Below are 12,315 nucleotides of genomic sequence, written 5' to 3' on the forward strand. Positions count from 1 at the left end.
TAAGGTAGGTATGCCTAAACAGACTGATGGGGCTTCAAAGGAAGATCTTGGATAAATACAAGAAAGAGTGGGAAAGGTCTGTAAAGAAGGGTCACTTACGGCTCAGTAAAAGCTGAGGTTTAAGAAAAAATGAGAAGGATAATAAAAAGGACTTTCTTGGGGACAAGAAGAATAAGGAAGAGAAAAGCTCACTATTTCAGACAAATGGGAATTAAAGTAACATGAAAAGGAAAAAAGTAAGAACTAGTGACTCCTGTTTTGCTTCTTTCTTCCCTGTCAGGAAGAATGATTTACCAAATAGAAAGGATGAAACTAAATGGGTGAAATAGGTATTGAACACAAAATAAGAAAAGGCAGAAGAGCTACTACCCCCTTGCACTAACTTTAGAGCACCTTTCCTAAATTACATCAAAGTATACCAGATGTAGTCGCTGAATCACTATTAGTGACTCTGAAGAACTGGGATCAATGTAGGAGGTGCCATAGGGCTGAAGATGGGCATATACTGGATGCATTTTCAAGAAGGGAAGTTAGATTTTGTAAGGCATAGGTTCTGATTTCAGTCAAGACTACAAACTAGCAACAAGTTCATTAAGAGAAAATAATTTGGGGCAGCTAGGTGCCGCAGTGAGTAGAGCACTGGCCCTGGAATCAGGAGGACCTGAGTTCAAATCTGGCCTCAGACACTTGACACACTTAACTGTGTGACCTTGGGCAAGTCACTTAACCCTTCCCCCCTCCAAAAAAAAAGAAAAGAATTCTAGAATAACCTTTTTAATGGGATTATTAAGCCTTGAAGATCTGAAGAACGCTGAGGACAGCATCTATTGGGTTTTCATCAATCATCAACCAATCCATCATATATCTTTTCATTAAAAAAATAGAATAAGATAGGTCAAGATACTCTCTAGTAAAAGATAGACAGGGTGCCAAGGTGGCAGAGTGAGGAAGGAACCCCCTGAAGCCCTCCCAAATTCACCTCCAAGCAACTAGAAAACCACCTCAAAATTGATCTAGGATCAGGGAAGCAGCTTACCAGCCCAGGAAGAAAGATCTGTCTCACTAGGGTGGGAGAGGAGTGGGGTCCAAGAGCAGCAGCAGCAGCCTCACAGCAGGAGGCCTACAGCAAGGCTCCAGGCGGGGACAATCCACTAGCAGGGCCCTCCTCTACTGTAAGCCAGAAGCCCCCTAGGCTTCTCTACTACCAGAGAGGCCCAGTTTCCATAGAGTGGCGGATCAGTGGAATAGATTAGGTACAAATTACTACATGATCATAGTAATCTAGTATACGATAATCCCAAAGATCCAAGCTTTTGGAACAAAAATTTATTATTTGACAAAAACTGCTGAGAAAACTGGAAAACAGTATGACAATATAGACCAACACCTCACACCTCTACCAAGATTGGGTCAAAATGGGTACATGATTTATAAAAGCAAATTAATAAAGCAGGAATAGTTTAACTGTCAGATTTATGGATAAGGGAAGAATTTAGTATAGATTACAAAATGTAAAATAATTTTTATTACATAAAATTAATTTTTCTTTGCACAAACAAAACCAAAATTATAAGGAAAGTAGTAAAATGGGGAGGGCGGGGGAATTTTGTAACAAGTATCTCTGATAAAGGCCTCATTTCTCAAATATATAGAGAAGTGATTCAGATTTACAAAAATACAAACCATTCCACAACTGATAAATAGTCAAAGGATATGAACAGGCAGTTTTCAGACAAGGAAATCAAAGTTATCTATAGTCATATGGAAAAAATGCTCTCAATAACTATTGATCAGAGAAATGCAAATTAAAACAACTCTGAGGTAGACTCACACCTATCAGAATGGCTAATATGACCAAAAAGTAAAATACTGGACGTTGGAGGGGTTGTGGGAAAACTGGGACACTAATGTGTTGTCGTGGAATTGTGAACTGATCCATCCATTTTGGAGAACGATTTGGAACTATTCCCAAAGGGCTATAAAACTGTGTTCTGATCTAGTAAATTTACCATTTTAAAGAAAGTAAATTACCCTAAAAAACTTAATTTTTTTTATTTTAATATTTCTAAACAAAAAATTTTAAAGTTTTGCTTATGATAGCCTGAGAATTATTTTTTCTATTCCAAAAACTAAATGCATTAAAAGTGAAATCTTAATTGTAATTTTGAATACTAGGTCTATATCCCAAAGATATCCCAAAAAAGGGAAAAGGAACTATTTGCACAAAAATATTTGCAGGAGTTCTTTTTGTGGTGGCTAAGAATTGGAAATCAAGGGGATACCAATCAACTGGGGAAAGGCTAAGCAAGTTGTGGTATATGGTTGTAGTGGTATATCACTGTATAAGAAATGACAAGTGGGATGATTTCAGAAAAACCTGGAATGATTTACATGAATTGATACATAGTGAAGTAAACAGAACCAAGAGAACACTGTATACAGTAAAAGCAATATTGTTTGATGAAGAACTTTGAATCACTTAGCTATTCTCAACAATACTGATTGAATACAGACAGAAACATGCTATTTCTCTCTTCTATTTTTTTCTTTTATTCGAGACTTCTAATATAAAATGACTAATATGGAACTGTTTTTCATAATTGCACATGTATAACCTATACCTGATTGCTTACCATCTCAGGAAGGTGGGAGGGTAGGGAAGGATAGAATTTGTAACTCAAAACTTTAAATAAAAAGTTAAAAAATAAATGAAAGATAGATATGTACCACATGATGGTAAAAATTAGGTGGATTCGAAACTGATTCAATGAATGAATTAAAATACCATTGATTCTTAAATTTATGTTACAAAAAGGAAGTCACTAGCAGAGTCTCCTAGAGCCCAGCCTTTGGCATTATTTTATTAAAGTTTTTTTTAATTAATTTCTTGGGCACAATTAAGATCCAAAAAGACTAATGAAATACAATAGGATAGATGTAAAATCCTATGTCAGTGTTCAAAAAATTTACCATATGAATTCAAGTGAAAGAAATTGACCTAGTTTGTAAACTCAACATATAAATAACTATTTTTTCTTGGTGACATTTTCAAAATTACACTTAAGATTTCACTTTTAGTGATTTAGTCTTTGGAATAGAAAAAATAATTCACAGGCTATCTTTATAAGCAAAATGTTAAAATATTTTGTTTAGAAATATTAAAATAAAAAATAAATTTTTGAGGGTAACTTACTTTTTTAAAAATGATAAAATGTTGCTAGAAATTTTTTGCATATTAAATCTATTTCATTTTTTAAAATCTTAAATTAAGTTACTGTCTCAAAAAACATAATTATATGAGCTATAATACAATGGATATTTGACTCCTTTAAAAAAATTTTCCTGAGTAAATATGAAGCATTTGAAAATTTTTATGTTTGTGGTCTGGAAAATTAAATTATTCACATGGCTGGCACATATTAAGAGCTTAATAAATGTTTTTCCATTTCATTCACATAATGGGTACAGAATAGAAAGCAGTACTACAAGTTTCTTTGGAGCACAATATTAATATCAAAAAGCCCACAACTGAGATGGACTCTTTCTATATAAAAGCTTGATCTCCAAGACTCCTTCAATCTTTTGCTTCTTAGGTTTTAACAATGCAATTCATGATAGAGATTTTTGTTACATGTCAAATAAATCACACAGCAATCACTACTACCATGCAAATATTATGTTACTTATAATGAAATATAAATAAAAATCTTCATATGTTTAATTTTTTATTTTAATTTTATAAAATATAGATGTTTTAAAAATCTGGGATATAAACACGATTGTTAACTTGTCACTGGTTTATAGAACATGCTTTACTCTGTGGTTTCTAAAAAATTCATAAGAATTCACTGTAATCTACAATTTTCAATGGATGAATAAAAAAGATAATAGGATTAAAAATAATCTTTTTATTTTCATGAACACTTTTAAGACATGTTCTTATTTTCTGAAAAGTTTAGAAATGGGCCAACAGAAAGGACTTGAAAGAACATTAGATTTAGAGTCAGAATACTTAAGTTCCCATCCCATGTAAATTAGCTGTGTGACCTTGAAATGATCCTTAAGTCCGCAGCCTAGGTTTCCTTATCCGACAGAAAATGATAATAATGGTTGTACTAAATACCTCAAAAGCTTGTTGTGAGACTCAATGAGATAATATATCTAAAAGCACTTGGAAAACTCTAAAATTCTTTACAAGGGTGAACTATAGTACCAGTAGTAGTGTTGCTGTGGGTGGTGACACTAGTAGTAATATTAATTCCAATGCTTATTTTCTCTCTGTTTCCATGGATCTTACATCACTAAAAATGAAATGGGTGCCAGTCATTGGGTAGAAGAACAGGAACTGGGAGAGGGAATAAATAGCCAGCTCAGGTGTTGCACTGGCACTGATAAAAAGTTAACAGACATAGAGGAAAACTTCCATCATATTGAGTGCATTCTCTGTGGAAGATTTTTAGGTGATAAGACAAGAATCACATGAGATAAGATAGTACGGATGGGGCTAGTAGAGGGGATTTTTACATTGTCAAAATCGGAGACCCAGATTACACCTTCTCTGATATGTCAGTACCTCAGTCATTAATGTTTATTAAGTGCTTACTATGTGTCAGGTATTGTCCTAAGTGCTAGGGATACAAGTAAAAACAAAAGACATTACCTGCCCTCAAGGAGTTCAAAATCTAATGAAGGAAAGAAAATACAGACAACTATGTACACACAAGCTCTATACATGATCAACTAGAAACAATAAGCAGACATAAGGCACTAGAAATAAGGGGGATTAAGAAGGGCTTCCTTACAAGGTGAGGTTTTAGCTGGACTTGAAGGAAGCCAGGGAAGCCAAACGTCAGAGATGAGGAGGGAGAGCGTTCCAGGCATAGGAGACAATCAGGAAAAGTGCCTGAAGTCAGGAGATGGAGTTTTAACAAGGAAGCCAGGGTTTCTGGATCTTAGAATATGTATGTTGGGGTGGGTGTGTGGGGAGGAGGTATAAAATGGAATAATATTGCAAAGACAGAGTGAGGGAAGGGCATTCAGATTATGAAGGGCTTTAACTGCCAAAGAGAGGATTTTATATTTGATTCTGGAGGTGACAGGGAGTCAATGGAATTTAGTGAGTAGGGGGTGATATGGTTGGACCTCTGCTTTAGGAAGATCACTTTGACAGATGAGTGGAGGCTGGAAAGGAGTGAGGAGAAACTTATTGTAGGAAGACCAATCAGCAATTATAACTATTATAATAATAGTCCAGGAGTAAGGTAATAAGGTTCTGTACCAAGGTGGAGTCAATGTCAGAGTAGAGAAGAGGACTTATGCAAGAAATGATATAATAGTAAAATCAATAACTCTTGCCAACCGATTAGATACAGGGAAGGGCAGGTGAGAAAGCATATGTATGCAAATATGCTGCTATCTAATCAATCAGTAATGATATTGATAAATTTTGCTAAAAATGTGTTGTATTGTAGGTTTCAATCAAAGAAAAGTTTGCTTTTAGTGGTATTCACCCACAGAAATTCCAGGGCTTCTTAGAATAACTTGTCAAAAGCCAAAGTGATTCAGAATAACACTTTTCGATTCTGCTTTCCCAAAATCTGGAAACCAGTGTTTAGTTATCTTCCCTTTTGTGCTTGATAATGAAGAAATAAACAAAAATGTGTCTTTAGTTCAAGGGTAACTTCTAAACTAGCTACATGTATGATGAAAACAACTAATAAGAAAACAGAAATGATAAGATAATTGGCAGTATATGACAATTTTAAAAAAGAATTGACATCATTCTCAAAAAAGTAACAAGACTCAAATTTAAATTAGTATTATGCGTTCTTGGTCTTAATTATCTTCACAACTTTATTGTTATTAAGTGTTTTTATCTTCCTAAGTTTACATTTAATGATAAAAATATACTGTTTAAAATCATGAATACTCAATTTCTAAGTTGAAGGGTTATGCAGTTCTAATGCCGGATCTAGCACAAATAAGCTATGTGACTTTAGGGAAGCTAGTTAAACTTACTCTTCCTCATCTTCCTCATCAGTAAAATGAGGTGAAGGAATGAGGGTGACTAATAGAACGAGAAGAAATGTAAGCAGTGTCAGATTTTATATTCTTGGACTCACAGATCACTGCAGATGGTGACTGTGGCCACAAAATTAAAAGAGTCTTGCTCCTTGGAAGGAAAGCTACGGCACATCTGGACAGCATACTAAAAAACAGAGACATCACCTTGCCAACAAAGGTTTGTATAGTCAAAGTGATGTTTTCTTCCAGTAGCTATGTATGGCTGTAAGAGTTGGGCTATAAGGAAAGCTGAGCACCACAGAATTGACACCTTTGAATAGTGGTACTAGAGAAGACTTTTGAGAGACCCTTGGCCAGCAAGAACGTCAAATAAGTCAACATTTAAAGAAATTAATTCAGGTTATTCACTGGAAGGTCAAATACTGAAGCTGAAGCTTAAATACTTTCGCCACATAATGAGAAGATGGGACTCATTGGAAAAGACCCTGATGTTGGGGAAGATTGAAGGCAAAAGGACAAGGCGATTGCAAAGGGTGAGATGGATAGATAGTATCATGGAAACAATGAACATGAACTTGGACAGAGAGATAGTGGAGGCTAAAAGGGTGTGGCACACTGTGGTCCCTGGGGTCATGAAGAGTTGGACATGACTGAACAAGTACTAATTCTGACCTCCTGAACAACAGAAAATAAATCTATTCCTTTTTCCAACACTTAAAGAAAAGGAGAGGCAGTATTAAACAGTAGAAAGAGCACTCGATATGGAGTCAAATCCTACCTCTATTATTTACTATCTGCATGCTCTTGGGCAAGTCAAAACCTCTCAGACAGAAAACCTTAAGGTCCCTTCAGTTCTAAATCTATAATCCCTTTATGCCATGCAATATTGTGTTCCCCTTTTAGTTTTACATTCTTCAGCCTAGCATTTTCATTTTCTTCTGTTGTTTCTTAAATGGCATGGTTTCCAGACTCTTCACCATTCTAGTTGCCTTCCTCTGAACACATAAATACTTTGTCAGTGATCCAATCTACATGTACCCCCAAAACTAGACACAATCTCTAGATGCCATCTGAAACATTCTGAAAGAATTATTTTTCCCTTAATGTATGTATATTATACAGTATTAGAATTCAGCTGTCCAAGGATCTCACCTCTCTGGAATAGAGTGAAGAAGCAGGGAAGTATGTGAAAATGTTGCTAGAGCACACAAACATAGATGTCTCAATAGCTGTCTTCCAAACTGATGCAATTTGCTCATCGCAAAAAGCCTTCTAGACCTCACATAGAAACTACTGTAATTTTACAAATAATCCTAATAGGCTTGGTGTCCTGATTTCTAAATCTATAGTAATTTTGAAGCATCAAATTAAAACCAAGCAGATAAACTAAAAGTAATCACATCCAGTTTATCATTATCAAATGATCATGGTATTAGAGGTAAAAGAAAAAAAATGCAAAACCTAGAGGAAAAAATCCCCATCAGAATGCAGAGCAATCTGGAGTCATTTACAAAAACAACAAACAATCTCACATGATGTAATAAGCTCTCCAAAACAACTCCCCCACACTCCACTCCCTTCACCCTATTGCTGGTGCTTTCCCTCTAAATTAGCTTCCATCTGCTCTGTGTATCTCCTGTATATACACAGTTGTTTTGCATATCATCTCTTCCAGTAGAAAGTGTGTTCCTTAAGGTCTGTGACTGTTTTTGTCTTTCTCTATATTCTCAGAACTTAGCATAGCAGCTGACACATATCAAATGCTTAATAAATACTTGTTGTTTAGAATTGAGTATAATAATGCATTGTTTACAAATGTCAAATATTACCTTTGGATTCAAAAAAAATTGGCTTCAGAAGTACAAAATAGGAAAGGTATAACACCTAGCATGTATATAGCATTTTATGGTTTATAAAACGTTTTTTTACAAAAATTACATGACTGAACCTCACAACAATCCAGGCTATTATTATTATCCCCACTTTACAAGTGAGAAAACTGAAGCAGACAGAATTTAAGTTACTTGCAAGGGTCACACAATCAGTGTCTCAAGACCAGCTCTATCCGTTGTGCCATATATCTGCTGACTGCTTAATAGATTATCTGAAAAAGACCCAGTGATTTTGGCAGCCTTAATATGTGTCAACACTATGATCTAATAGCCAAGAAAAAATAATGTAATCTTAGGCTGCATTTAGTAAACTATAGTAATAAAATGACCATTGAGTCATGTGAACCATGCACATTTAAAATGAATACAGGTCGTCAACCCATAGACTTAATAATCCACTTTTTTTACAAAATGGGACATAAATGAAGTAAAAGAAGATATGGAATGCATTGTTGCCTCCTGGGATTAATGAAAGTGATAGTGAGTCGAATTCTGAGGTTAAGACCACATTGAAAATCACAGAACTTAGCTCAAGGCAAGATAAGGGAGATGGTATGACTGAAGAAGTTGGTGCTCTGCTTTCCATACTGATGAATCTAAAAAATGGGGCAGAAACAAGGGCAATAAATGCTAAAGAAGTGTCTATTTGGAAGTCCCCTAAATGTAGTTGTGGAATGTTTCAAGAGTCACATAAAAACATTTTGAACTGAAAACATAAACATTTTCTATAAGCAAAGAGAGTAAAATAAAATGTCCCAGAAAAGTTAAGTTGAAGAATAAAGAGGAATCTGACAGTCAACAACTTTTAAATAAAGCTCAGAGGCAGGAGTGCCTAAGTACTTCTAAGAAATAGAAGTTAGGCCTGGAAGCATGCATAGATAACTCCTAGTAGCTGCTGAGGAAGCTGAAAAGACTGAAGAATGAAGTAATAGCTTAACTACTCATGAACTTGGTATAAAAATTGCCAAAATTGCTGCTTGACACAACTTTGTAAAGGACAAAAAATGCTGAAACATCACAGGAGGCTTGGAAAAAAATAGCAACAAACTATGATCTTACTCCTTAAAGGGAGCCAGCTAAATTTGATACTAGTTAGAAAAAGTAAATGTCAGATTTTTCTAACTTTTAAAAAAGTATGTTATTTTGTTAAAAATGAATAGTTTTGTTAAGAAATATGAGAATGCATATAGTTAAGGAAAAGAATGCAGAGAGTATAATCTGTATTAACATAACTGCTTAAAGTATTCCTTATATCAACGGTATGCATATACATATTATTGATTGACATTGCAAACATTTATAGTAAACAGTATTTTTGAGTTTCTGTGTCCAAAATAATTTGTCATCTGGTGACTTCCTTCTAGCACTGAGCTTTCCAAACATGTTTAGTTTGGTAATCTGTCAAAAAGCCTTTCCAGTTTAGTAGGACTGATCAGAACTTATACTCTACTAGCATAGCCTTCAAGGACCCAGTATGACTTCCATTGATGAGGCATCAGTTGGATTTTATTGAAGAAATACACATCTATATATATTTATAGTATAAATTATTTGCTTTTCCATTACTGCTTAGTAATTGAGATTCATGTAACTTATGTTTATAGTCATACTCTATTCTCACAGATTTTCTTTTTCAAATAATTGTATGCAATTGCTGGCAGGGTGGTCATAAGTGTGCCTGAGAGAAAATAAGCAAATGAAATTAACACACATTACATCCTAGTGCAAAAATAGTGCCCTATTAACTATTTTCTAGAAAACTGGGATTTTTTTTCCCTTCATAGCTTCCTGGTAAAAAGTCAATAAATAATTTTAAGCAGCTTTGAGACTGAAAAATGCCATACAATTTGCTTTGGTTTAAATTCTTGAGAATACACATAGAATAGATGTTCAGTGCCTCATATTCCTGTGATTTATTTTTTTTAATTTCTAATTTTGTTCTTAGCATCAAATGTGAAATTTGGGTATTGACAGATAATTATTGTGGCATTAGAAGGACAATAATGTTTTAAACCCTCCAAATGTATTGTTTGGATTATTTATTTCCCTTCCCCCCAAAAAAAGAAAGACATGGTATTCAGGATGAGGATGGAGATAGTCCTACTATGTAATCTGCTCAAGTCAGATCACATCTGGAGTAGCATATTATTGCTACTACATTATTTTAGGAAGATTCTCAGAGGACAGAATTAGGAGAAATGAGAGAAAACTTTAATTATTACTATTGCTGTTACAGTACCACTATCCTTCTAGTCACCCAGGCTCACAACCTAGGTGTGATTTTCGACTTCTCATTCTCTCATCCTCCATATCCAATCAATAGTTAAGACAAGTAATTTCTAGCTACTTAACATCTCCTATATATCCCCTTCTCTCCTCTCACACTGCCACCATCCTTGGTGTGGGCCCTTATCAGCTCACTCCTAGGCTATCACAATAGCCTATAGGTATGTCTCCCTGCCTCAAGTCTTCCTGAAACTCTGAGAATCAATTCACATGCACATGGCAAACTGATCTTCCTAAAGTGCAGGTCTGATCATGCCATCTATCTATTCAATAAACTCCAATGGCTCCCTACCCACTTCTGGGGTCAAATATAAAATTTTCTGTTAGGCATTTAAAGCCCTTCATAACCTGGCCCCTGCCAACAATGCCAGTTTCTTTGTACCTTATTTCACTCCATGTACACTGACATCCAGTGACACTGGCGTCCTTGATGCTCCTTAAACAGAATAATCCTGATTCTGCACTTTCGTTAGCTGTCCCCCATGCCTGAAATGTTCTCCCTCCTTATCTCTGCCACTACCTTTTCTAGTTTGTCTCAGCCAAAATCTCACCTTCTACAAGTCTGCTCTAATCTTAGTGACTTCCTTCTGCGAGCACCCCCAATTTATCCTGTATGTCTTGTTTGTATATAGTTGACTTCATATTGTCTTTTCCATTAGACTTCAAGCTGCTTTTTGTACCCTCAGAACTTTGCACGGTGCCTGGCATATACTATTAAATGCTAGCTGAATGAATGGCAAATTTTTTGTTGTAATAAGCTTTCATAAATTAGAACTTTCCAAAAGCAGAATGGGTTAGATTATATCACCTGAGAGTTTCCTTCAAACTCTTAGATTACATGATTTTATTAATGCACCATTTTTTAGTTCTGTTTTTTTTTCTTATTTCAGCTGCTATATCACATTCTTAGCCCATATAGGTGGTCAATTAAAAGCCCTAAGTATATTTTTCATATAGGTTACTGTTAAATCAGGTCTACCACACTTGTGTCTCAGCAATTGATTTTTTAATCTGTTATTGTTACTGTTCCTGTTAAATCAGGTCTACCGTACTTGCATCTCAGCAATTGATTTTTTAATCCAAAAAAAAAAAGATTTTACATTTATTCTTATTAAAATCAATACTGTTGGTTTCAGCACATTATACAAGTCCAGATTTTTATGATACATGAGCCTTTCATTTGGTGTGGCTTTCCACCTCAGTATTGTGTCCTTTGTAAATTAGTTTTCAGAGAAAGCAGAAGTCTTTTATGTTTTTACACAAGTCAGTTATGAAGACAGGGAATAGGACAGTGCCAGAAAACATCAACCTTACTCCACTACGACATCAATTCATTGGTCAATCAGTATTCTTTTGGTGTGGTTTTTTAACTATAAATATATGTAACCAGATTATAATCCAACCCACAGGTTTGGTTCATAGATTTAAATCATATGGTAATCCTATTCCCTCACTTTACAGATAAGAAAACTAAGGACCAGAGGACTTAAGTGATTTGCTCAAAGTCACACAGTTACTGAGAACATTAATAATCAAGGTCTTATGACTCCAAATTCAAAATCCTTTGCATTCTAACATATTAACTTAGTGAATATCATTAAAGAGTTTGTCAAATGCAGTCTCAAAAGAGACTGTCTTGGGGCGCAGCTAGGTGGCATAGTGAGTAGAGCACCAGTCCTGGAGTCAGGAGCATCTGAGTTCAAATCTGGTCTCAGACGCTTGACACACTGTGTGACCTTGGACAAGTCACTTAACCCCAATTGCCTTCCCTTCTCTCTTAAAAAAAAAAAGACTGTCTCTTGTAGCTAAGTCTGCTAACAAATTGATTACAATATTTAGTGACTTCTTATATATCAGTGGTATAGTAGAAAGACTTGGAGTCAGCAGATACCTGGGTTAAAATCCAGCCTTTGACAATTGCCAGCTAGGTAAATCATGGGCAAGTTAGTTAAGCTCCCTGAATCTTTATTTGCTGTCATACAAAATGGGGAAAATTATATATCATAAGACCATTGTTAGGATCATACTGGGTATGCAAAAAGTGTTTTTCAAACCTTAAAGCATCATATATGTTTATTTGTATGTGTGTATATTCTGATGTTACCATTTTATT

General features: G+C 35.0%; 1 protein-coding gene across 2 annotated transcripts in view; it reads right to left on the minus strand.

The window, feature by feature from the left end:
- Window positions 1-12,315, minus strand: part of TASP1 (taspase 1) — a 286,585-nt gene that overhangs the window by 86,861 nt on the left and 187,409 nt on the right. The window lies entirely within an intron of this gene.

This window comes from Trichosurus vulpecula, chromosome 3, assembly GCF_011100635.1.
Source record: "Trichosurus vulpecula isolate mTriVul1 chromosome 3, mTriVul1.pri, whole genome shotgun sequence".
Taxonomy (NCBI): Eukaryota; Metazoa; Chordata; class Mammalia; order Diprotodontia; family Phalangeridae; genus Trichosurus; species Trichosurus vulpecula.